This window comes from Chrysemys picta, chromosome 5 (assembly GCF_011386835.1).
Source record: "Chrysemys picta bellii isolate R12L10 chromosome 5, ASM1138683v2, whole genome shotgun sequence".
NCBI lineage: Eukaryota > Metazoa > Chordata > Testudines > Emydidae > Chrysemys > Chrysemys picta.
In genome coordinates, this window is record NC_088795.1 from 100,754,490 (window position 1) to 100,779,258 (window position 24,769).

At 44.8% G+C, this 24,769-nt stretch overlaps 1 protein-coding gene across 19 annotated transcripts in view; it reads right to left on the bottom strand.

Annotated features, from left to right (window-relative positions):
- Positions 1–10,487, bottom strand: part of TBC1D1 (TBC1 domain family member 1) — a 177,663-nt gene extending 167,176 nt beyond the window's left edge. For 8 of the 19 annotated variants that reach the window (XR_010601514.1, XR_010601515.1, XR_006172851.2 and 5 more), the window contains exon 1: positions 9,947–10,292. The gene's annotated coding sequence lies outside the window, so the exon portion shown is untranslated. Of the gene's footprint in view, positions 1–5,556; positions 5,579–9,542 lie in introns of those variants that run through there. The other 11 variants (XM_065596977.1, XM_065596980.1, XM_008169961.4 and 8 more) reach the window with 8 other exon arrangements.
- Positions 10,488–24,769: the final 14,282 nt, after the last annotated feature.

Below are 24,769 nucleotides of genomic sequence, written 5' to 3' on the forward strand. Positions count from 1 at the left end.
TCAATTTTGTGAAATCCCTTTGTAACTCTTCAGTGTCAGCTTTGGACTTTAACTATCTTGAGTAATTTCGTATCATTTGCAAAATTTGCTACCTCACTATTTACCCCATTTTCCAGATCATTTATGAACATGTTGAACAGTACCGGTACCAGCACAGATCTTTAGCGGATGCTGCCAATTATCTCTCTCCACTGTGAATACTGACCACTTATTCCTACCCTTTGTTTCCTATCTTTTTGTCAGTTACTGATCTATGAAAGGACCTTCTCTCTTATCCCAGGACTGCTTACTTTGCTTCAGAGCTTTTGGTGTGGGCCCTTGTCAAAGGCTTTCTGAAAGTCCATGTACACTATATTGACTGGATCACCCTGGTCTACATGCTTGTTGATACCCTCAAATAATTCTAGTAGGTTGGTGAGGCATGATTTCTCTTTACAAAAGCCATATTGACTCTTCTCCAACACATCGTGTTTATCTGCATGTTTAATAATTCTGTCCTTTGCTATAGTTTCAACCAGTTTGCCTGGTATTGAACTTAAGTTTACTGGCCTGTAATTGCCAGAATTGCCTCTGGATCCTTTTTTTTTTTTTTTTTTTTTTTTTTTTAAATCAGCCTTACATTAGTGATCTTCCAGTCATCTGGTACAGAGGCTGATTTCTGCAATAGGTTACATACCACAGTAATTCGTGATTAAAATTGATTACCATTAGTATTTCTGCATATCTGAGTTCCTTCAGAACTGTTAGATGAATACCATCCATAAATGGTGACTTATTACTATTTAAGTTAGCAATTTGTTCCAAAACCTCCTCTATGACTCCTCAGTTTAGGACAGTTACTCAAATTTGTCAGCTAAAAAGAATGGCTCAGGTTTGGGACTCTCCTTCACATCCTCTACAGTGAAGACTTATCTAGACCTGTATGAGTCATTTCTTACTTTTTTTTTTTTTTTTTGCGCCAAGGTTAATGTCAGGCTGACAGGCCTATAATTACCCAGGTTATCCCATTTTTAAATATTGACACAACATTAGCTTAGTTCCAGTCTTCTGGATCTTCCCCAGTGTTCCAGAACTTGTTAAAAAGAAATGTTAATGATCCAGATAGGAACTTGACCAGCTCTTTTAAAACTCTTTATTATGAATTTTCTTTTTCAAGAGACAGCTATAACACTGCAAACAATCATGTTTATTGTAAGTTTATTTTAGCAAATCTATTATACTAAATCACGTACTTTCTTTATTAAAGCTATGGTAAATTTGTTTGTCTTTCTTCATTTATAGAGTTGGAAAAACAATGGGGGGGGGTGGAAATTAGACTAATTTTTCATGAAATTTTTTGCATTTTACCCATCAAAAAATTTGAAAAGTTTCTCTCAGCTGTGTGAGTAGTTGCAAAAATTAGATGAATTTTTCAAGGGATTTAGGGGGAGTGGGGCAGGAATATAATACTATTAGAAATATTACATTGTATGTAAAACAACATTTTCAAAATGAAAAAACGACCACTTTACCAAAAACAACAAAAGGGAAAACATGGTTGTGTAACTACTTTGCAAGGAGAAAAAACACAAGATTTAAAGATAGATACAGGTGCTGGGCCTTTTCATAGCCTTCTCTTCTGGAACTTTTGGATCCAACTGTGGATGAATGCCCTTTTTGGCTTTATTATTAATGATTCCACGGCTGGCGAGCTTAGCAAGAGAATCCTACAGTGTAGGCCTGCAAAGACAGTCCATGAGCCAGAACTCTGAATCTGCTAACAATCTAAATCCATGAAGCATTTAAGAAGGCCCCTAACAGATGTAAATACTATAAGAAATACATATTTGTAGGCCTCATTTCAATTATATTAATCATCTTCCATTTACAGCTCTTGTTTCATATACAGAAAGCAAGGGGAACAGTCCAGAAATCTCTTCATTTATAAACACACTGTCACAGAAGTTGACCTCAGTTTAACAAAGCACTTCTATATTTGTCTAACCAACAAAATGCTCTGCAACATTATTACTGCTGTGCTCTTGCAAAGGCTTCTGTCAGGGATGCAAACGCCCAATAGGGAAATGAAGTTGTCTCTTCCCTGTTTGAGACGCAATTGTGAAACTTTTTGTTAACAGTGAAAATGGAAAACAATTCAGCAACTCTCCAGGAGGTTTTGATTCGTTCAGGGCTCAGCAGGCACACAGCGCAAAGACCATGAAAATCGAGCTCACTGATTATAACTTTGTTGTTACTTAAGGGCGAGTATAATGGTCTCAGCATAACAAGGCTAAGTAAAGTCTGTTCTCAGTTGAAATCAATATGGTTAACGTGCAGCAGGACTGAATTTGAGCCATTATCTTCACATACCAGTAAATCAAAACTTTGCTTTCCATTTTCACGGGTAAACGTAGTGATCCTTTTCTGCTCAGGAAAGTGAGAGGCAAACACCACTTCCTAGAACCAGGCACAGTGATAGGCAGGTGCTATGCAAACATCTTTACAAAAAAGTCTTTTACCCTGACCTGCAACTGTAAATGTGGGTCTCATGAGCACAAACTGATCACAAATTATGACCAACTGGGGACTATCTTTGTGTCATGCACTAAAACCAGCAAACTCATTTAATCTGTGACTCTAACTATGAACTCAGGGCTCTGTATGTGATACCACGCTCCATCCATATTCTCCTTCTCTGTGCGGAGGCTAAAATACAGAATAATCACATATAAATGAATAGCACTGCTACTGCTAATCACAAATATCAAACAACAGCTAATCTCTTTATCTGAGGTACTTGTATAGCTCCCACTGCCACAGTATCTAAGAACCTCACATCTTTAGTGTATTTTTCCCCTCACACCGCTCCCGTGAGGGAGGGAAGTATTGTTATCCCATTTAACTGATGGAAAACTGCAGCAAAGAGAGACTAAGGGCTTGTCTACGCTACCGCTTAAGTTGAGATAACTTACTGTAAACAAGTTACATGGAGGCAGAGCTTAGAGTCAATCTCCCGCCAACATAGCTTCCGCCTCATTGAGGGAGGGGGTGTAAATGTGTTGATGGGAAAGTGCTATATCAGTGCCATTGCATCGATGCAGCAGCACTGATGTAGTGCGGTAGTGAAGACAAGCCCAGAGTGACTTGGCCAAGGTCATAAGAAAGCTGTGGCAGAGCAGGAACTTGAATCAAGGTCTCCACACTCCCAGGTTAGCACCCTAACAACTGGACTATCCTTCTTTATTTATGGCATTAGCTCAGGGGTGGGCAAACTACAGACCGCGGGCTGCATCCGGCCCGCGAGCTGCACAGCAGCTCGGCCCTGCTCCAGCGCTCCAGCCAAGGCGCTGGCTCAGGGCTAGACCACCATTTTGTAGTTGTGCATTTTATTTTTCCTTCCTATGTTAAGTACTATGCATCTGTCTTTATTGAATTTCATCTTGTTGAATTCAGGCCAATTTGACAAGGTTGTTTTGAATTCTAATCCTGTCCTTCAAAGTGCTTGAAACCCCTCCCATCTTGGTGTCATCTGCAAATTTTATAAACATACTCTTCACACCATTATCCAAGTCATTAATGAAAACATTGAATAGCTCCAGACCCACAACTGACACCGGTAGGCCCTCACTAGATATGCCCTCCCAGTTGACAATGAACCCTTGATAACTCTTCTGAATATAGTCTTTCAATTAGTTGTGCACCCACCTTATAGTAAGTTCATCTAGACCACATTTCCCAGTTTTCTTTTTCCCAGTTTCCTTGAAAAAGGGATTTTTTAAAATTGTAATCAAACATTTTCATGAAAATTTTCCAATTTAAAAAAAGGTCATTTTTGATTTAAAAAAAAAAAAAAAGTTGTATTCATACAATTGTGCCCCGCTCTAATCACAACCTCCAGTTCTTTTATTTCAGTACTAGAAAATGTTGCATCCCTAACTAGAGATATCTAACATTACAGCAGAGAGTAACATGTTATTTTCAATGCTAAGTCTAAGAATTTAACTATATTAAACAGTGAGCTGTTTTGTCATACTTCAATAAGTACTGAACCGCTGGAGTGTATTTAATATAAACTCAGAGATTCTTGACATCAACTTGCTTTTTTTTAAAATAAATACTTGAATCACTTTCCATGTCCACACCAATACCATTTTCAAATGGACCTTCTTTAAAAAACAAAACAAAAAAGCCACACCAAAACCTAACTTTTTGGAACTAAAATTATGAACAGTAATAGAAAAATCGGATTCTCAGGGTTCAATTTTAGTAGTGCCCAAGTAGTAAAGGAACATAATTTCAATCCTTAAAACATGCATCTCATTAATCTAACTAGCCTCAGAATCTCCCTGTAGTCAACCTTCTCTTCCCTTCCTCATATGAATTCTTTCTGTGTCACTTCCTTCTGTTGTTCTTGTCCTAACTTAAGGACAGATTCTACCCTAAATTACATGTGGTGTTTAGATGCTGCATGTGATTATTGGAACTGGGAGCACTGGCTGTGGGGAGTCTGAAAGGACAGGAAACAGGAAGGAGCGGGGAGGAGTTGAGGAGGCTGGGAGAGTTACAGAGTGTGCAGCTACAGCTTGGAAAAGAGACTTCCACTGTAAATAAAGTTCTGTTGAAGTTGTTAATACTTTGCTTGGTGGATACAACATTACACCAGTTTAAAATGCCACTGAATTCAGTGGCATCAATTTAATGTAAACTAAGGGCTAAATTCTGCTTTAGGAACTGATCCTGCAAACATGTATGTACATGCTTAACTTTATGTCTATGGGTAGTCCTATTAACTTGAATGGGACTAGTCACAAGCATGAAGTTAAGCACATGTGTCTCAGTTACAAAGTGAGCTATGCTTTCATCCCCCAATAGTCCCTCTTGAGTGCCCTCTCAGGGAACAGGTTTTGCTTTCTTCAACCCCCTCAAGGTGGAACTACACAGATCTACCCCTCTTCCAACGGTTGTGGTGAGTGCTCCATCATTAACAATTTTTAAATCAAGATTGAATATTTTTCTAAAACATCTACTCTAGGAATTATTTGGGGAAGTTGTGTGTGTTATACAGGAGACCAGACTAGATGATCACAATAGTCCCATCCAGCCTTGGAATCTAGACTGGATCTTTAGGCTGCAGCCCCCTATTTACCAACTGTGTTAACTCGACAGACCCAATGGTATTTGTATGCCCTTTTCCTCTGCAGTCTGAGACAGTGGCTGAATAAAGTGACCCAAAAACAACTTCAAAATAAAGCACTATTTATTGATTCACCCAAAGGTACACACTATGCAGAGCAAAGGGATAAAACAAAGGCCTATACACATGTTTTCCCTTACCTAAATCTTAATCTTTCCTTACAGGCTTCAAGTTACCACCATCTTTGGGTTGAGACAAGCAGACTGTTCTGCTGTCACATGCTTTCTGGATCTCCTTGCACCCAGTCAGCACTCACTCACACTCCTTGGGCAGCTCCCAGCAACTCATTCAGCCTCACTCCAATTCCTGCCTAGGCCAGCAACATTTAAGGCTTTAATATCTCCTTTGAGTCTAGACTCAGATCTGGAAAGAGCAAACCTTACCAGCCTGGTAGCGGCATTCTCCAATTAACCAGACGGATCTGCACACCACAGATTACCCTTATTGTAAGGGGAGTCCCTGAGAATGGATGGCCAGCATAATGGACTTATGTCACACTTCATCACAGTCTCTGCTGCAGGACCATGCTAGGAGAACATCCTGGGGAAAGAAGGAACTGTGAAGGGACGAAAGATGTAGCTGGAAATCTCTGTGCTTCAGCCATTCTGGGCTGCCAGACAGTCCCTTGGAAATCACAGCAGCAGAGGCGTAAATCAGAGCAGCCAGTGTCAATACACTAGCTTATGCCCAGGGTCAAACGGGATCCTAGCAGCCCAAGAGTCCAGGAGGGGCAACAGCAGTGCCCCACTCCCTCTCCTGGGCTGCATCTACAACAAGTTCAGCCCAGAATTGGGGCCAAAATCTTTGACTCTTATGGCTGCAAAAATAACATTCTGAATATGCAGGGCTGGACCTGCAGACAAGTAATTAAACTGAGAAGAACAGAAACTACACTTGATCATAGCTCAGTTAAGTGCCAAACACACCACAGCTCCCGGCTACAGAGGAAGACAGACCTCACAGAAGAATTAGCATGACTTGGCAGTGTAGCGGGGCAGTATAAGGAAGTGGTCAGGACTCCACCACTACATAAATCCAGAGGCCTACCTCCCCAGATAGCGGATGAACAAAGGCCCCAGCTGTCACCTCAGCCCATGGAGATTAGTTGCAGAACAACTATGCAACCACTCCACACCAGACTACTGAGTTGGAGAAAGGATTCCTTTTTACCTTGTATCCTCTTAGCTACCCTGAGAGAGGCACAGTTGGTCTTAAGAGGCAAAAATTTACCCCATTTGTCTCTACAAAGTGTTGGCTGTGAAGCCTAATGACAATTCAAATATCAACATTGTAAAATACTTCACTGCTGATCATTTTAGCAGAAACATCAAACTACTCTGGGATTCCAGGTAGAGTTTTTGCCTGTGGGCAGACTAGGGTGACTAGGCAGCAAGTGTGAAAAATCGGGACAGGGGGTGGGGGGCTAATAAGAGCCTATATGAGAAAAAGACCCAAAAATCAGGACTGTCCCTATAAAAATCAGGACATCTGGTCACCCTAGGGCAGAATTCTGGAATGTGGACAACAGTTAAGTAGCACCACTTTGCCTCTCAATCTGACCACCGAGATACAGGTTGTCTGCACCCATCCTGATAGAGTCATTTAAAACACATAAGTATAAACGACAAGACTATGCTTCAGATATGTGAATGACAGGTGGCGGGAAGTGTCACTTTATTAAGTAAAAGTTTTCACCCTTTTGGTAAAGATTACATACTCAATTCTCCCCTATCCTCTATTGCGTCACATAAAAACTAATAGATTGTTCTCTGGGGCAGGTGGTTACAAATTGATAATTGCTATCCTTTTGTTTTCAGCTTCATTTTAGGTTTTTAATCCGTTTTATTGTTATAGAATTCAAATAAGTACACAGAACTGCTTAGGTCATATCACGTAAGCACTACTATTGTATCTGTGTCGGTCCCACAACGCATCCTATGACATATGATATCGTGTTTTTAATTTTCAAATAGTTTTAATTTGATCAGCTACACAAGGAAAAAAAAAAAAACTACAACAACAGACATCTTAAGGGTGCTTTTACACATATCCTGCCTCTGCACTAACCAGTACTCTGCAGACTCACAGCAATTTATTATCTATTCCTTCACTTCTGCTACAACCCTAATTAGTATATACGCATAATGTCACGGCCGATTCCAGAAATCAATGCTTCTCATAAAATTCCCAAGTAACTTCTCAGCTACCATGTACTTTCATAAAATCCTGACTCTTCAAGGAGTCTTTCCATTGACTTCAGTGGACTTTGGACCAGGCCACACATTTCGCTCTGTTTTCAAACCTGGGTAAGTCCTTTGCCTTGATAATAAACATATCTAAAATAATTACTGTCAGAGCTATTTTAACTAGCACTTTGTTCTATGGCCTCAGATGAATTAAATACAGTTAAATAGAGTGTAAAGAAAAAATTAAGCTTATTTTCAGGAAAGTGGCAACAGACTCTTGATTATGCTATGAATTACAAAATGAATGGTGTAACAAACAAATCTGGAAACCATCAGCAAATTAAGAAAAATGTTTACTGTTCCTGCTCTTGACATCTGTTGCTATGTGCTATTGCTGACAATAGAAATTAACACTCTGCTGCCTGACATTTTGGGTATTGAAGCTTCTGAAACAGTTTAATATCATCTAAACTAAAAAAATTAATAGATGCATTAACAATCAGCACCCAAAAGTCAGAAAAAACCTGCTGTTTGCAAAGGATATAGACACAAGCCAGCTTGCTAGACAAGTTATAATGTTGAAGCATGAAAAAAGTATGCAGCTGCCAATCATGTTATACCCTCAACTTCATTTCACTTTATCTATTCAAAGATATGAATGTCACAAAAATGTACACCTAGAGGCACCAATTTTTCATTTGACTAAATTCTATGAATTCATGTGAAGAAGCCACATCATGGAATGCATCCATTTCCCTTTTGACTTGTCATTTTTCCTCCTCTCATAGTACTTCAGCCAATAGTATTTTTGTACAGTGCTTACAGAAAGTTTCATAGTTTGACCATTTTATATTTCATTACTTATAAAATAGCTCATGAGCATTCTTATACCTTTATTACCATTGTCCACAGCTCAGAGCCATTTGTGCTTTAATACATGGCAAGAGTACATTTTATTCACTGTGTACAGTAATGTTCCACTCAATCTCTGGATTTAACTGGGGTCACAAATCCCGCCATCTGTACTGCAGCGGTTTTCTACTGTAGAGCTGCAATATTAGCTTCTTTTCTAAATAAAATGCAAGACACAAGGTCTCAATCTTTTAGAACTGCACTAAAAATAGTTACACATACGTCATAACTCTCCTGCACACCCTTCTTTTAAATGAATGTTAAATTAAAGGGATTGTCATCCTATTAACTGTGTTTAAGGGATCTACATTTGCATTCTGAGATCCCTGGACTACCAGAGGCTGGCTTCACCCTTATGAGAAGAGCACTGTGTTGCTCTCAAAAGATCACTCTTGTTCTTTCTGACATATGGAGCAATGTTGACAGGTTCTGGAGGGAATTAAGTCTTGTGCTCCTGAGCTGAAGGAAGGATTGTAGAGATAATGATATGGACCCTTTTAGGAAAGAGTAAAGAGAAGGAAATTGTGGACTCTTGAGGTGCTCAGACTCCACAACATACACTCTACACAAAAATTAAGCAAACTTTTTAAAAATGGCAAGGTTGGTTTAGTTTATACTAACAACCACCCCAGAATATTCTGGTTGCATCCACAGCAGGCAATGAAGTATCCATTTTCCAGCACTGGTGCAGCTTTATCCTGCCAGTGACAGTATATTGGGCTCAGGTGTTTTGACCACTCTGCAATGAAAAATCACAAATTGGTACAAATGCCTGCTTACACTGTTAGCTCTTGTACAGTTTCAGTCTGTCTAGGAAATGGATACTAAACGGTTTGGTGTGTAAAAACCCCAGAACAAAGGCAGTATGTAAGATTACTCTGAACTCATTCTGTTGTGCTTCAGTGCTGTAAATAATATGATCCTCTATCAAACGATCTCAAAACAGAAGGTGCTCTTACATAAACAACATAGAGGTTCAGGGTATTCAGAGCAGAGAGGGCATCTCTATCTCCCTGCTTGCCTCAATTTAAACCAGACACTAAAGTCATTTTGGCAGAGCTTTTGAGCCTCAATGAACACGGATCTAATCTGAGGACTTAATCCACACCACCATCAGCCCAAACAAGGGGGAAGTGGAACAGGCAGATGTCACCAGAACGGCTAAACATCATTTCATTTTGGCATTTCCATAAACTCGTTTCAATTATTTTACTTCACACAAACTATAAAATTGCCCCAGATTTTAAAATATTCAAAACTTTCGTACTTACCATGCTGGGGGAGAGGGCAGGTGTATTACAACGGACAGAGTGCACTGAACAATTTATACCCACACCTCCCTATTAAACCCTGCCACCCAACCACCCCATCCCACTCTCGGTAGCACTGCCCCGAAGTTCGGGGTCTATTTCGGCCCGTCTCAAGTCGATCCACAGGAAGGGTTGCAAACGCTCAAACGACTTATCTAAGTTAGCAGGATGTGCTGGCGCGCAAGGAAGCGCCGCTCTGCGAGCGCTAGAGAAGGAGTCCGACCCCACACGGTATTTAGGGCGCGGAAGGGCAGAACCCAGAGCTGAGCGGGCTGGGGACAGCGGCCATGCAGCCCCAGGGTAGGGGAGGAGGTGGCGGCTGCTGTATGTTGCCTCGGGCGCAGCAAGCAGCGCGCTGGATGTACCTGCTGGTGCCTGAGCCCCGTGCCGGTCTCTGGGGGCGCCGGAGGGCCCCGCCGTGGCTGCTCACTGCGGCCGCCCGCCTGCTGCTCTCTTCCCCAGAGGAGGCTGCCCCGGCTGGGGAGGGGGAGTTGCGACACGCGCTGCTCCTGGGGCCCGAGAGAGGGGCCCCCTCCTGCCTGCGGGGCGCAGCTGCAGGTCGGCGCGGTGCATGAGGGGCCGGCGCTCGGGGGGCGCCTCCTCTTCCCCCCCGCGTGTGTGACTCTGTGCCGGGGGCGGGAGGTAGTCCCGCTCCGGCCTGGGAGGCGCCGCTCCGAGAAGCCGTCACGTACCGAACGATCCGAAAGCAACAGGAGCCCGCCCCGGCGCCCCCGCTCTCGCCTCGGGGCACTGGGACTAAGTGCAAACCTGGTGCAGCAGGGACAGCCCTGGGCTGCCGGTCACATGCGAGCAACAGCTGCACTGCAGGGAGATCTGCTGGGTGCGAGCCGCTTCCTGGCTCCCGGCCTGGTTGTCTGTGCTGGGGGGACGGGGTGTGCGACAGAAACCCCAGCTCGTCCTCTCCTCCAGGGACCTTCTGTGCCGGAGCTGCCTAGGCAGCGCCTAGCCCTCCTGAGGGGTGACCAGCCCCAGCGTTGCCCAGCAGGGGAGAGGCTCATTCACTGGATTCACTTTAAGCAGAGCTGGGGGGGAAAACAAGAGGAAACAATTTCAGGGGGGAAGGGGATATTGAAAATTTGACGTTTTCATTTTGCAGGGCTCAAAACAGACCAATTTTTGAACCCTCCCACCGCCGAAATTTTTGTTCATATTTTTTAAAATAAAAAAAGAAAATGTGTTCTAAATGGTTATCAGAACTTTTTGATTTCCCCCAGCCAGGTTTTCGGTAAACAAAAAATTTCTACAGCAGTTGCAGCACTATGAATATTGATTAAAAGTGTTATGAGAAGTAGTATCACACAGAACAATTTGGGGGGGGGGGGAAATTACAGATTTTTGTGAAAAAATGTTAAATAAAAGGCCGTTTAAAAAAATATTTTCAACCAAAAAATGTTAACCAGCTCTAGTCCCAACATTAGCAATCCCTTTGGTCCAGTTTGTTGGTTTGGGCCCATCTCTAATTATAAGGTAAGTCCTTAAAAGTACCGCATTGTTCTCTGAAATAAAGTTACTGCTATCATTCCATTTCTCAAGTGCAGCTATCCACGTGACATAAATCACTGCCACAGTTGGCACCAAGAAGAACAGGAGGACTTGTGGCACCTTAGAGACTAACAAGTTTATTAGAGCATAAGCTTTCGTGGACTATAGCCCACTTCTTCGGATGCATATAGAATGGAACATATATTGAGGAGATATATATACACACATACAGAGAGCATAAACAGGTGGGAGTTGTCTTACCACCTCTGAGAGGCCAATTAATTAAGAGAAAAAAACTTTTGAAGTGATAATCAAGCTAGCCCAGCACAGACAGACAGTTAGATAACAAGTGTGAGAATACTTACAAGGGGAGATAGATTTCAATGTTTGTAATGGCCCAACCATTCCCAGTCCTTATTCAAACCGGAGTTGATTGTGTCTAGTTTGCATATCAATTCTAGCTCAGCAGTTTCTCGTTGGAGTCTGTTTTTGAAGTTTTTCTGTTGTAATATAGCCACCCGCAGGTCTGTCACTGAATGACCAGACAGGTTAAAGTGTTCTCCCACTGGTTTTTGAGTATTTTGATTCCTGATGTCAGATTTGTGTCCATTAATTCTTTTGCGTAGAGACTGTCCGGTTTGGCCAATGTACATGGCAGAGGGGCATTGCTGGCACATGATGGCATATATCACATTGGTAGATGTGCAGGTGAACGAGCCCCTGATGGTATGGCTGATGTGATTAGGTCCTATGATGATGTCACTGGAATAGATATGTGGACAGAGTTGACATCGGGGTTTGTTACAAGGATAGGTTCCTGGGTTAGTGGTTTTGTTCAGTGATGTGTGGTTGCTGGTGAGTATTTGCTTTAGGTTGGGGGGTTGTCTGTAAGCGAGGACAGGTCTGTCTCCCAAGATCTGTGAGAGTAAAGGATCATCTTTCAGGATAGGTTGTAGATCTCTGATGATGCGCTGGAGAGGTTTTAGTTGGGGGCTGAAGGTGACAGCTAGTGGTGTTCTGTTATTTTCTTTGTTGGGCCTGTCTTGTAGGAGGTGACTTCTGGGTACTCGTCTGGCTCTGTCAATCTGTTTTTTCACTTCAGCAGGTGGGTATTGTAGTTTTAAGAATGCTTGATAGAGATCTTGTAGGTGCTTGTCTCTATCCGAGGGATTGGAGCAAATGCGGTTATATCTTAGAGCTTGGCTGTAGACAATGGATCGTGTGGTGTGTTCTGGATGGAAGCTGGAGGCATGTAGGTAAGTGTAGCGGTCAGTAGGTTTCCGGTATAGGGTGGTATTTATGTGACCATCGCTTATTAGCACAGTAGTGTCCAGGAAATGGACCGCTTGTGTGGATTGATCTAGGCTGAGGTTGATGGTGGGATGGAAATTATTGAAATCACGGTGAAATTCCTCAAGGGCTTCTTTTCCATGGGTCCAGATGATGAAGATGTCATCAATGTAGCGCAAGTAGAGTAGGGGCGTTAGGGGACGAGAGCTAAGGAAGCGTTGTTCTAAGTCAGCCATAAAAATGTTGGCATATTGTGGGGCCATGCGGGTACCCATAGCAGTGCCGCTGACTTGAAGGTATATATTGTCCCCAAATGTGAAATAGTTGTGGGTGAGGACAAAATCACAAAGTTCAGCCACCAGGTTAGCTGTGATATTATCAGGGATACTGTTCCTGATAGCTTGTAGTCCATCTTTGTGTGGAATATTGGTGTAGAGGGCTTCTACGTCCATAGTGGCCAGGATGGTGTTTTCTGGAAGATCACCGATGGATTGTAGTTTCCTCAGGAAGTCAGTGGTGTCTCGAAGATAGCTGGGAGTGCTGGTAGCGTAGGGTCTGAGGAGAGAGTCTACATAACCAGACAAGCCTGATGTTAGGGTGCCAATGCCTGAGATGATGGGGCGTCCAGGCTGCTAACACGGCTGCTACTCTGAAACAGTTGGCACCGTTTGATTTCCTCCTTACCAGAGAGGCTAAGGTGTGAATGGGCTGGAGAATGAAATCAACTCATGTTCATGCTCTCTGTATGTGTGTATATATGTTTCACGCTATATGCATCCGAAGAAGTGGGCTGTAGTCCACGAAAGCTTATGCTCTAATAAATTTGTTAGTCTCTAAGGTGCCACAAGTACTCCTGTTCTTTTTGCGGATACAGACTAACACGGCTGCTATCCTGAAACCTATCCTTTCAATCGCCAAGGTGCTCCTTTCACCCTAGGCTCCAATTCTGAAAAATACTTTGGCCTTGTCTACACTGACAAGTTTCTATGCTGTAACTCCTGTGGTGTACACAGTGCTAAGCCACTTAGTGTGCAGAAACTGTGCAGTTGTAGCGCTGTAAAAATAACACCCTGAGAAGAGGTGTACAGCTTTCTGCGCTAGGGCTACGGCGCCACTGGGCCGTGTAGACACCTTGGTCGATTACAGCACTGCAATTGGCCTCCGGGAGGTGTCCCACAATGCCTGTTCTTACCTCTCTGGTCATCTGTTTCAACTCTTCTACCCTGCCCTCAGGTGACCAACCGTGAGCCCCACCCCTTAAATTCCTTGGGAATTTTGAAAGTCCCCTTCCTATTTGCTTGGTGATGCGTGCAGTGGTCTCAGCACAGATTTCCAGGTGATGATGCCTGCTCCGTGCACCAGGCAATCCCCCACTTGGAACAATGCTGAGCTATTGGACCTGATCAGCATTTGGGGAGAGGAGGCTGTCCAGTCCCAGCTGCGCTACAGCCGTAGGAATTATGATACTTACAGACAGATTTCACAATGCATGACAGAAAGGGGCCATGACCGGGATACCCTGCAGTGCAGGATCAAAGTGAAGGAGCTGCAGAACACCTACCACAAGGTGCGGGAGGAAAACCACCGCTCCAGTGCTGCACCCATGAGCTGCCGGTTCTACAAAGAGCTGGATGCGATACTCGGTGGCGACCTCACCTCCACTGCAAAGGCCAGTCAAGAGTGGACCAAGCCAGGAGGAAGAAATCTTGGAGGGGGACCCAAAGGCAGAGGACTCTGAAGTCAGAGATGCATGCAGGCAGGAGCAATTCTCTACCCCAGAGGAGACTAGCCAGTCACAGCTGTCGGAGCTTGGCGAAGCGCAAAGAGGAGAGGAGGACTCTGGTAAGTGGCTTTGATTTTGGGAATCGCTGAAGCGAGTTGTTGGGGGCAGGAGGATTACAAAAAGCAGGCTTGTGTCTGTATGATGCATGTACCACCACATGCCTAGTCTGAATGGTGGAATGGGGTATTGACTCCCTCACTTCACAGGAATCTGCCTCAGAGATCTCCACAAAACTCTCATGGAGATAATGGGTAATCCGCTGCCACAGGCTCTTTGGCAGAGCTGCTTTGTTCCTTGCCCCATTAAGGGTAACTTTCCTGTGCCACTCTGCCATCACTGGGTGGGAGGAGACCATTGCTGCACCCAGATGAGCCACATAAGGGCCAGGGCAGAAGCTGCCTACTTGGCAAAGACCCTCCCTCGATTCCTTGCTGTAGAAGAGCAGACTTACCCCTGCGGCACCTCCTGCTGGTCTCTTCTGGGAATTTGCTCTTCCAGCATCCTGGAGCACCCTCTGCAGGCCAGTGATCCGCCTGTCCTCTGGCCCGTGTCCCTCCCTGGACCCCAGTGCCCTTGTACCTGGGGTGCTGCCCCCTAGCAGTAACCCCTCAGTCTCAGGGTCTCCCCTCCTCAGGGAACCCCCACCCAATATCCGCACCTCGCCTCAGTGTATGGCTACAGCCAGTCATCATCTAGCCCCACGCCCTGGGGCAGACTGCAGTATCAGCCTACTCATCACTGGCAAGGTTGGGTTTGGACCTGCTGCCTTGGCCTACCCCTGGGCTGCCCTCTGCAACCCCCAGTACCCCTTGGCCTTCTGCTAGGCCACAGTCTGGGGCTTTCTAGGCTGGAGCTCCTCAGCCTTTCCCCAGCCCTGCTCCACTCATGTACTCTGTCTCTAGCTCCCTACAACCAGGCCCATCTTCCTCTACAGCTAGAGAGAGACTGTTGAGCTCCTGGCTCCCAGCCTCTTATATAGTGCCAGCTGAGGCCTGATTGGGGCGAGGCCCAGCTGCGGCTGCTTCCCCAATCAGCCCAGCTTTTAGAGCTGAAGCCCTGTCCAGGGCTGCTTTTACCCTTCAGGGCAGGAGCAGGTGACCACCTCGCTATACCTGCTCACCCTCAGCAGTGAGATATCTTCCATAATGAACACAGACTGTGGAAAATGTGGGGACAGTAATGATTATAAGGTCCCTCCCTACAGTGCTGGCTATCCCCAAGAGCCATGTGCCCAGTGTACAGTATGGTCCTGGAACACTGATTTCCCCTGCAGTTACTCACCACTTTGGGGGCCTTATGGCTCCTGTGCACTTGCCTGGAGTTAGCCAGTTAGTGACAGGTATGTGAACAGTGGCTGTGTTTTAAATCACTGAATCAGGGGTTTGTGTGTTGCAAACAATACTGCTTCTGTAAAATGTTGCATTTTAGCTTCACAGATATGACCTTGGGAGCCCAGCCTCCCTCTTTGTTATCTCTGTCTGAATGGCTGCGCAGAATTAGAAAGCAGCCACAAAGAATTAAAGCATTAAGGGGTAGGCAGAGTCTCCCAGGATCACAATGGGCATTTTGACTTCCCCTATGGTGATCTTCTGGTCCGGGAAAAAAAGTCCTTCCTTGCAGCTTCCTGAACAGGCCAGTGTTCCGAAAGATGCATGCATCATGCACCTTTCCAGACCAGCCTGCGTTAATGTCCATGAAACGCCCACGGTGATCCACAAGCGCCTGGAGAACCATTGAGAAATACCCCTTCTGATTAATGTACACGGTGGCTAGATGGTCTGGTGCCAGAATTGGAATGTTTGCGCCATCTATCACCCCTCCGCAGTTAGAGAAGCCCATTTGTGCAAAGCCATCCACAATGTCACACATGTTGCCCAGAGTCACGGTCTTTCGGAGCAGGATGTGATTAATGGCCTTGAACACTTCCATCAACATGAGTCCAACGCAGGGCCGGCTTTAGGCCGATTCAGCCGATTCGGCTGAATTGGGCCCCGCGCCAAGAGGGCCCCGCGCTGCAGCTGTCCGCCCCGCCCCCAGCTCACTTCCCCCTCCTCCCCTCCCCTGAACGCTCCGCCCCCTCCCCTGCTTCCCGCGAATCAGAGATTCGCGGGAAGTCTGAGACGAAGTAGGGGCAGGCCAGCAGCACGAGGTAAGCTGGGGTGGGGGCGGGAGAAGGGCTCCGGGGAGCCGCGGCCCGTTCCCGCAGGCCCCAGCGGCTCTGGCCCGGCTTGGCTCCAGCCCGGCCCGGCCCGGTCCCCGCGGCTTGGGTCCCCCCCCCCCCCCACGGCGCGGCTTCCGCGGCGCGGATCCCCCCCGGCGCAGCCCCACGGCGCGGCTTCCGCGGCTCGGGTCATCCCCCCCGCGCAGCCCCCACGGCGCGGGTCCCCTGTCCCCCCCGCGGCGGGGCGCGGGTCCCCCCCCGCGGCTCGGGTCCCCCCGTCTCTCCCCCCCGCGGCGCGGCTCGGGTCCCCCCATCCCGTCCCGTCCCCCCCCCCGCGGCGCGGCTCGGGTCCCCCCATCCCGTCCCCCCCGCGGCCCGGCCCAGTCCCCGCGGCTCGGGTCCCCCCCCCGGCGTGGCTTCCGCGGCGCGGCTCGGATCCCCCCCGGCGCAGCCCCACGGCACGGCACGGCACGGCACGGCGCGGGTCCCCCCGTCCGCGGCGCGGCACAGCGCGGGTCCCCCCGTCTCCCCCGCAGTGCGGGTCCCCCCGTTCCCGTCCCCCCCGCGGCACAGCCCGTCTCCCCCCGTCTCCCCCCCCGCAGCGCGGGTCCCCCCGTCCCGTCCCCCCCCTGCGGCTCGGGTCCCCCCCCCCGCGGCGGGGCTCGGGTCCTGGGGACGGGGCTTGCAGCAAGCCCCGCCCCCAGGAATCGGGCCCCGCTCTTGCTAAAGCCGGCCCTGGTCCAAGGGTCGACTTTCCCACTCCAAACTGGTTAATGACTGATTGGTAGCAGTCTGGAGTAGCCAGCTTCCACAGTGCAATCACCACAAGCTTCTCCAGTGACAGGGCAGCTCTCATTCTTGTGTCCTTGCGCTGCAGGGCTGGGGTGAGCTCACACAGTTCCATGAACGTGGCTTTCCTCATCTGAAAGTTCTGCAGCCAGTACTTTTCATCCCAGACATGTATGATGATGTGATCCCACCACTCGGTGCTTGTTTCCTGAGCCCAAAAGTGGCATTCCAATGTGGTCAGCATCTCCAGGAATGCCACAAGCAATCTCGTGTCATGGCTGCTACACGTGGTGAGATCAATGTCAAGCTCCTCTTGCCTTTGTAGTTTAAGGAATAACTCCACTGCCACTCGTGACATGTTAGTGAGAGCAAGCAGCATATTGGTCAATAACGCGGGATCTATTCCTGCAGACCGAAGAGGCAGAGCACGCAGTACATAAACCATTGAAAGATGATGCCAAATGCAGATGGAAGCACAGGGATTGCTGGGATGCAAAGCAATGCATCACAGTGCATTAGGACAGGACCCAGGATGCCCCACATCCCCCTCCACCTTCCCACAGATCTTAGCGGCAGAAGAGGAAGAGATGCTCTGTGGGATAGATGCCCAGAGTGCACCGCTCTGAATACTACTGCAAGTGTAGCAAGCGTGAACATGCTATTGCACAGGCAGCCGACAGGGTGAACACACAACAGCGGTTTCCCTTCAGCAATCTCTGAGCGGCGCTGTAACTCTGCCAGTGTAGACATACCCTTCCATGTGTACTTAACTTTAAACCTGTGAGTAGTCTTATAGGCAATGGGAGTGCTCACCTGCTTAAAGTTAAGCATGCACATGTTTGCAAGATCAAGGCCATAGGAAACTTTCTGCTGCTGCACCTGTTGTAACTGTTCAGTGATCTAATAAACTATGAATCAGGCACCTTTCATAAGCACTACAGTAACAAAAATTAAGAACTCAATTCTAACTTTGATGCACAGGCTCGTACACATATTTAGGCTTGTGAGATTTCATTTTTTTATAATTTCAATGAATATCAATTTTAAAGCTTTTTTGATGTTTACCAATTTCAATTTTCACAGGTGTGCAAAATTATTGGAGGGGGCTCAGACAATGGGGGAGGTCTGACAATTATTTAATGATAGTGGTGTGTCTCAGATTTTGCAGTCAGACAGCTCCAATTCCTGTGCTGTGGCCCATACAGTGAAATTAGCAAGATTCTAGTCAGTTTCGTGGCTGCTTTTCAGAGAGCAGCAGCCCTGACAGACACCAGAACTACTCACAGGGGATGAGGAGACAAAATTAGCTGAGGACCCTCCATTCCGCCCCCCGCCCCCCGCCCCAAGCAGCCAGGAGGCTGGAGAAAGGATAGAGTAAAAGGGACAACCACTCAACTTAGAAAGAAAGAGAGAGCTGCTTTTCCCAATAGGTGGGGGTGAGGAGTTCAAATATATCAGATATCTAATAGCCAGAGGCTGATATGAAAGATGGAGCCATAAACTGAACAGCAGCTCAAGTAGAAATCCTAGCTCACTCTTCATCACCAGCAGGAAATGGCAGTGAGGCTAGATTTGGTCTGCACAGGAGTTCATTTAGGGGGCCCTCCATTATCTTTCTTATCACCTCTAGGTCATATGCTTATTCCTCTAGCTAGTAGATGTTTTGTCAATTTTTCAAGCTCTGATGCAGGGTTTTATAGACCAAAATAAATTCTTTGAATGGCAATTACATTTGCAGTGCTTTAGCAGTCCCATTTTCTTTGGTTTTGGTAACTTTCCCCCCTTCTCTTTCAATACAAGTTTTTTGCTACAGCTAAAGTGAGAGAAAACCAAAAGCATTCATCTTTATACTGGCAAACAGCTTGAACATTTAAATTCAGGAGCCCATATAAGCAGAGAGAGATGATCTATTTAATATAACCAATCTATCTAGGCTTTTGTACTGTATTTATCAGCATAGTATAGTATCAGTGTAGTATTGAATCATCTCAGAACACAGCTAATTACCCAGAGTAAAGAAATTTGCAATTCACTGTATTAAGAAATAACTGTACAGATATACAAAATTGCACAACTAGTGTACAGGGATTTGCATACTGTACTATTATTGAGAAATAACTCAAGATTGGTTATACAGATTGAAATTTCCAGAATAAGCCCGAGTTAATTGTATGTATGAGAAAACAATATACAGTTAGTGATTAACACATCCCTACACTCTGGCTATGACAATTTTATTTCAGAATATTCTATTTTTTTAATTAAAATCATTTAAATTCATCAATATCAACAAATAAATAGCAGTGGCTTTAGAAAGTAATTATTTTTCTTGGAGTCACCAGTTTAACAACGTACATGAATGCAAGATATAGTGGAGAGATACACAGGTCACAACAAACAGGGCCAAATTCCGCTGTCAGTGGCAACAGTGTAAATCTAGAGTAACTCCATTGATTTCAGTGGAATTACACTGGACTTACACTACTGTAACCAATAACAAAATGTGGTGTTTATGAACTATATACAAGAAAAAGTCGATGGTGAGACTGAATTATTTTAATGAGGAGAAGCATTGTTATAAACACCAGTTTTATTGCTGATAAGAGAAGAACAAATGGCTCCCTCATATGAGACAGGAAGTGCTACTGAATAGCAGCGCAGTGAAGCTGCAACTATTTTTCCAGATTCTGCCTTTGCAGCAAAAGAACACTTCAGAAGTGATTTTGCTGTTTACTTCCTATTCTTTTCTCTTTCTTATTGCTGTCACATTTATCTACCTCACAAACAAAGTTTGAGTATATCCACCCTCGTACAGTGAAACATTACAACAATACTAAATAGCACCATTATGCTACAAAAACACATCATTGTATCCGTTTGGTCACAGAATGCCTGTAAAGCAGTGGTTCTCAAACTTTTTTCCCCCGCGGACTTGAAAATTGCGGAGGGTCTCGGCGGACCACTTAACGATCTTTCCAAATGTTGTTGTACCATTCGCTAACTATTGTAAAGCACTTTGAATAAAAGCGCTATATAAAAAACCCTTAATAATAATTAAAATGTCTTTGTTCTACAAATAAAAGCACACAACTTATATTTTAATATCAGTAGTCTTGCCTTTCTAATGTGATGGATGTGCCCTCTCTCCCCCACCGTGGCAGCCCCCGAGCTTGGACTGGGAAGCAGGGGAATCTCCCCCACTGCGGCAGCCCCTGAGCTGGAGCTGGGAGGAGGGGGGTCTCTCCCCCGCCACAGCAGCCACAGAGCCAAGGCTGGGAAGGAGGGTCATCTCTCCCCGGCAGCCGCAGCCCTGGAGCTGGGGAAAGTCGCCTCTTTCTCTGGCTGTTGAAGCCCTGCACATCCCAAATCCCCCCCACCCCTCTTCTCACCCCACTGCCCTCTCCCACCTACCCCTTATCCCCCCCAAGGCCACCACCTCACCTTACATGTGGGTCTTCTCCAGGGTCCAGGTACCTAATTAGTGGAGCAGCGCCTGCACAGCTCCACTAATTAGGTGGGTGGTCCTTCATGCTCTCGTGCACAGCTGCCCAGGTGCACATCTTAGAGGGAACTATCCATGGACCACCTGAACATGTACCACAGTTTGAGAACCTTTCCAGTTTGCTGTAAAGAATAGAAGACAGTTATTGGTGTATCATCTTATTTTCATTATAACAAAAGAGCTTGTGTTGCTATTTCTGGTTTATTTGATGAAAATTTATTTAATACATGTTTAAGGGCCTGATCCTAATCCTACTGAAATCAATGGGAGACTTTCGATTGACATCAGTAGGCTTTGGATAAATCAGGGGTTCTCAAACTGGGGGTTGGGACCCCTCAGGGAGTCACAAGGTTATTACATGGGGGGGTCGCAAGCTGTCAACTTCCACCCCAAACCCTGCTTTGCCACCAGCATTTATAATGGTGTTAAATATATTAAAAAGTGTTTTTAATTTGTAAGGGGGGGGAGGTCGCACTCAGAGGCTTGCTATGTGAAAGCGATCACCAGTAAAAGAGTTTGAGAACCACTGCACTAAATTCTTATCTAATGACATCTTCTTCTTCTTCTGGTTCTATTTATATATTGTTCCAGCTACTCCTATAAGCAGAATTTGAATGATGCGAAATATAAATCATGCAAACATACACTGTGATAAATAGCAAGAACACATAACAGAATTTGTTTATAATTGTCTTCACAGGCAAGGAGAGTTCTGATAATACAACTACAAGTAAACAGTCATAAAAGAGCTGAGCTGTTGTCACATATTAGGCATGTTGCTTTTGTATTTTTGCGCACTTATTTTAGATTTTCTAAATTATTACCCACCCCCATAAGTACATTTAAAAATGACTTGCCAGTGAACATACCCGTATTTTAGGCTTTTCCTTTTGTTCAGAAGCTATTTTATTTAGATGTGCCTGAGAATGTGATCAGATAACTTAATATGCTGATCCCATTGTTCAAAATGTCTGGACAGTGTGTGACCTGATTTCATTTACACCGTTTTCTGAAGACCAATAGCCAGAAACCAAAATTATTCCTTCCAATGGGGTGCTGAACTACAGAATATAGCATTTTGGCTGCATTTGTGTGCTTTTATAATGCAAGGAAATGCGATTTAAAGAATGAAATTTGCTAAACAAAGAAAACTTTGTCAGTTCAGTCATGCTCATGCCTAACTTCTCCTGTTTCCATCCCTCTTCTGTGCAGGCTGGAGGGTGGGTTGAGAGTTTTGGTGCTGGAGATCTTTTGCTGGGTGATTTTTCTTGGTATATGATTAAATTATTTGTTTTATTTATATATAGGATGCAGGTGCCCTCAGGCCATGGAGTCCCAAGAGGCCACTGTCCTGTAAGGATTTATGCAGATGCATAAACTTTACTCACTGTACATAGTCCTACTGACTTTAATGTGGCTAGTCACACATGTGCTTTATTTAGGCACTGTAAGTCTTTGCAGCACTAGGGCCACAGTCAGCACTCAGGGCTGGTTATTGTTTGTATACTGAAATCAACATCAGAAGGATTGAAATATTAAAACTTTAAAAAGCAGCTACCAAGCAGAAAAGTTTAATTCACAGTAACTTTAGAAAGGATATTAATGACAAGTTTAAGCAATATACATATATAATACAAGTCATTTTGTTTTATAGACCAATTAATGTGCATGTTAAAAGTATCATTTTTATAGGCACTTGTTAGCTCAGTGAAAAGCAACAGCATCAAGTGTTCCCTTCCATATCTCAAATAAATAATTTATTTTAAATATGTGCTATTGTGTATTAGAAGTCACAGTTCAGGGCAGCAGCCATATTGCCCCTCTCTGGGGCAGCAAGGATACCCACTCTTGAGCTTCTGGACCTCAAGTTGTCACCTCTCTTGGGTAGAGACATGTGTGTCTCTCCCCGCTCTGCACAGGGTATTTCCAGGATGCACCAGTTCACTGTGTTATTCCCAGCAAAAGACAGACTGCTTAACTAGACCTGCGTCGCTTCTCTCCACAGAAATGATACACATTGTAGTAGCTACAGTTAGAAGTTACCATATAATTCTTCCTAACCAAGCCTATGTTATTCTTATGATAAAAGCACGACAGAGAAAGCACATGAAGAACCATAAAAAAACCTACACAGATGCTAATAAGCTTACCACAGATCACACCCTTGAACATGGGTTCTAGCACAAACAGACCTTCAAAACTCCACCCAGGAGTTTGCCTATGATTTCATATAGCATCCAGTCTTATCAGGCCTTACCCCATCAAAGTCCTTCTAACCCTTCCCTAAGGATTGGGGCCCTGGATCAGAACAAAAGCCTAGAATCAGTTCACCACCATGTTATTTATCCCAACATCCTTTCTTTGTCTGCTGGTCTCTAGAGAATCCAGTCTTAACATTTGAAGAGATTATTAATAGATAATGAGCCAGACAATGGGTCCCCCCTCCATGGCAAAGCTTCAAGGGGTTGGTAACCAGAGGAATTACATAGGCATAACACCTCCTCCTAGAGAAGTTACACATACAATCTGACAATAACACATAATGAACAATTGCATTTTTAATACAATAGACCTTACAGGTATTCATCTGGATTCACTAAGGTTTAACCAGTATATTGTGTATCTGTCACACTAGATGCACAATTTGCAATGAAGATAAAATGTTCTTACTTCTTTCTAGCCAACTTACTTTAGGAAATTTAAAATGAAGGTAATTCAATCTATATTTAAATCATATTTAGGTTGCAGCTAATCAACAAAACTACCAATTTCAAAATGAAAGGTGTCAATCCATCATTAGCATATCCCATTGTGCTTTTAAATATATATCACTGCCAGTTTCTCATCTTAATCCAACAGCATTTTTCTCATTAGTGAGTCAACCAGCTCATTTGCCTGGGGCCTGATTTTCTTAGACGATGAGCGATTGAAGCTTCTGTTGACTAACTGGAATTGCAGGTGCTCATCACTTCTAAAGATCAGGCTCATTATGCTCATCTGCAGTGATTTTGGGATCCAGCTCTCACTAAAACCAACTAGGATTCTCCTTGTGCTCTGGGGCTCAGTTCAGATCACAAACATTCTTGATGGTGGTCTTAATAATTATTATTTCTGGAGAAAATGCCAGACAGTTCCTAGATATTGCACCTATTTAGTGCAATACTTTCAGCATAGATCTCAATGGTGAGTATTCATTTTCTTTGCATGTATTCCAGATTCAAGCCTGGTTATTCAGACAGTCCATTTGTCCAGTTGTGTCTCTATGGTGGGAATAAACATCTCTGTGTTATCTAACTTCAGATTTATTATCTCTCACACAAATTTTGTACTGTACTACCTGAGGGATGGGAGATGAAGACAACTGTGAGGAAGATTTCTAGTTTAATGATGTCTGTTGGAATATATGATCATAGAAATCTAGGGCTGGAAGGAAAGGTCATCTAGTCTATCCCACCCATCCTGTATGCCTAGACCATCCCTTACCTGTGTTTATCTAACCTGTTCAGAAATCTTGGACACAGAATTGGACAGATGAACTGAGTAATCAGTCTTGAACCTTTCCTTCAGAGTTCTTTTTCTTCTTTATCTTCAGTTCTTCATTTTAGTTTCAGTTCTGTTTTCTCCTCCCCCCGAAATATGTAAGAGAAGGTTGAGTAAAATCTCTGGAATTAAGTAATGGCTGAGTGACGGTTAGCTCAATCCTCTAAACAAGAGATTTGTTCCTCTGATGTTGGCCTGTTTTAGAGATGTTCGGGAAAGAAGCAGCAGATTTTTCATCACTGAGGAGGCAGAATTAGATATTTTCTTGTATTTAGGGTCTTTTAAATCCTTGCATTAATCAAAAGGCATTTACTATACAAAGTTGCTAGGCACATGCACCTTTTCAAATATAATTATACAAATCATAATTGTCAAAGTAATCAAAAAGCATTTCCCTTCCCCAGTACTGAAATGCCAATTTTTTTTCCTCCACCCACTCTACCAATAATAATTACCCACCCATATGAATGCTCTACCCAGCTCATTCACACAGGGAAGTTAGGACAAGCACAGCATCTGACCCAGGAGCGCTGCCAGCTTTTCTGCCACCCTAGGCGGCGGAAGGTCCCGCCGCCGAAATACCGCCGCGGTCGCCGCCCCCCAAAGTCACCTAATGGGTT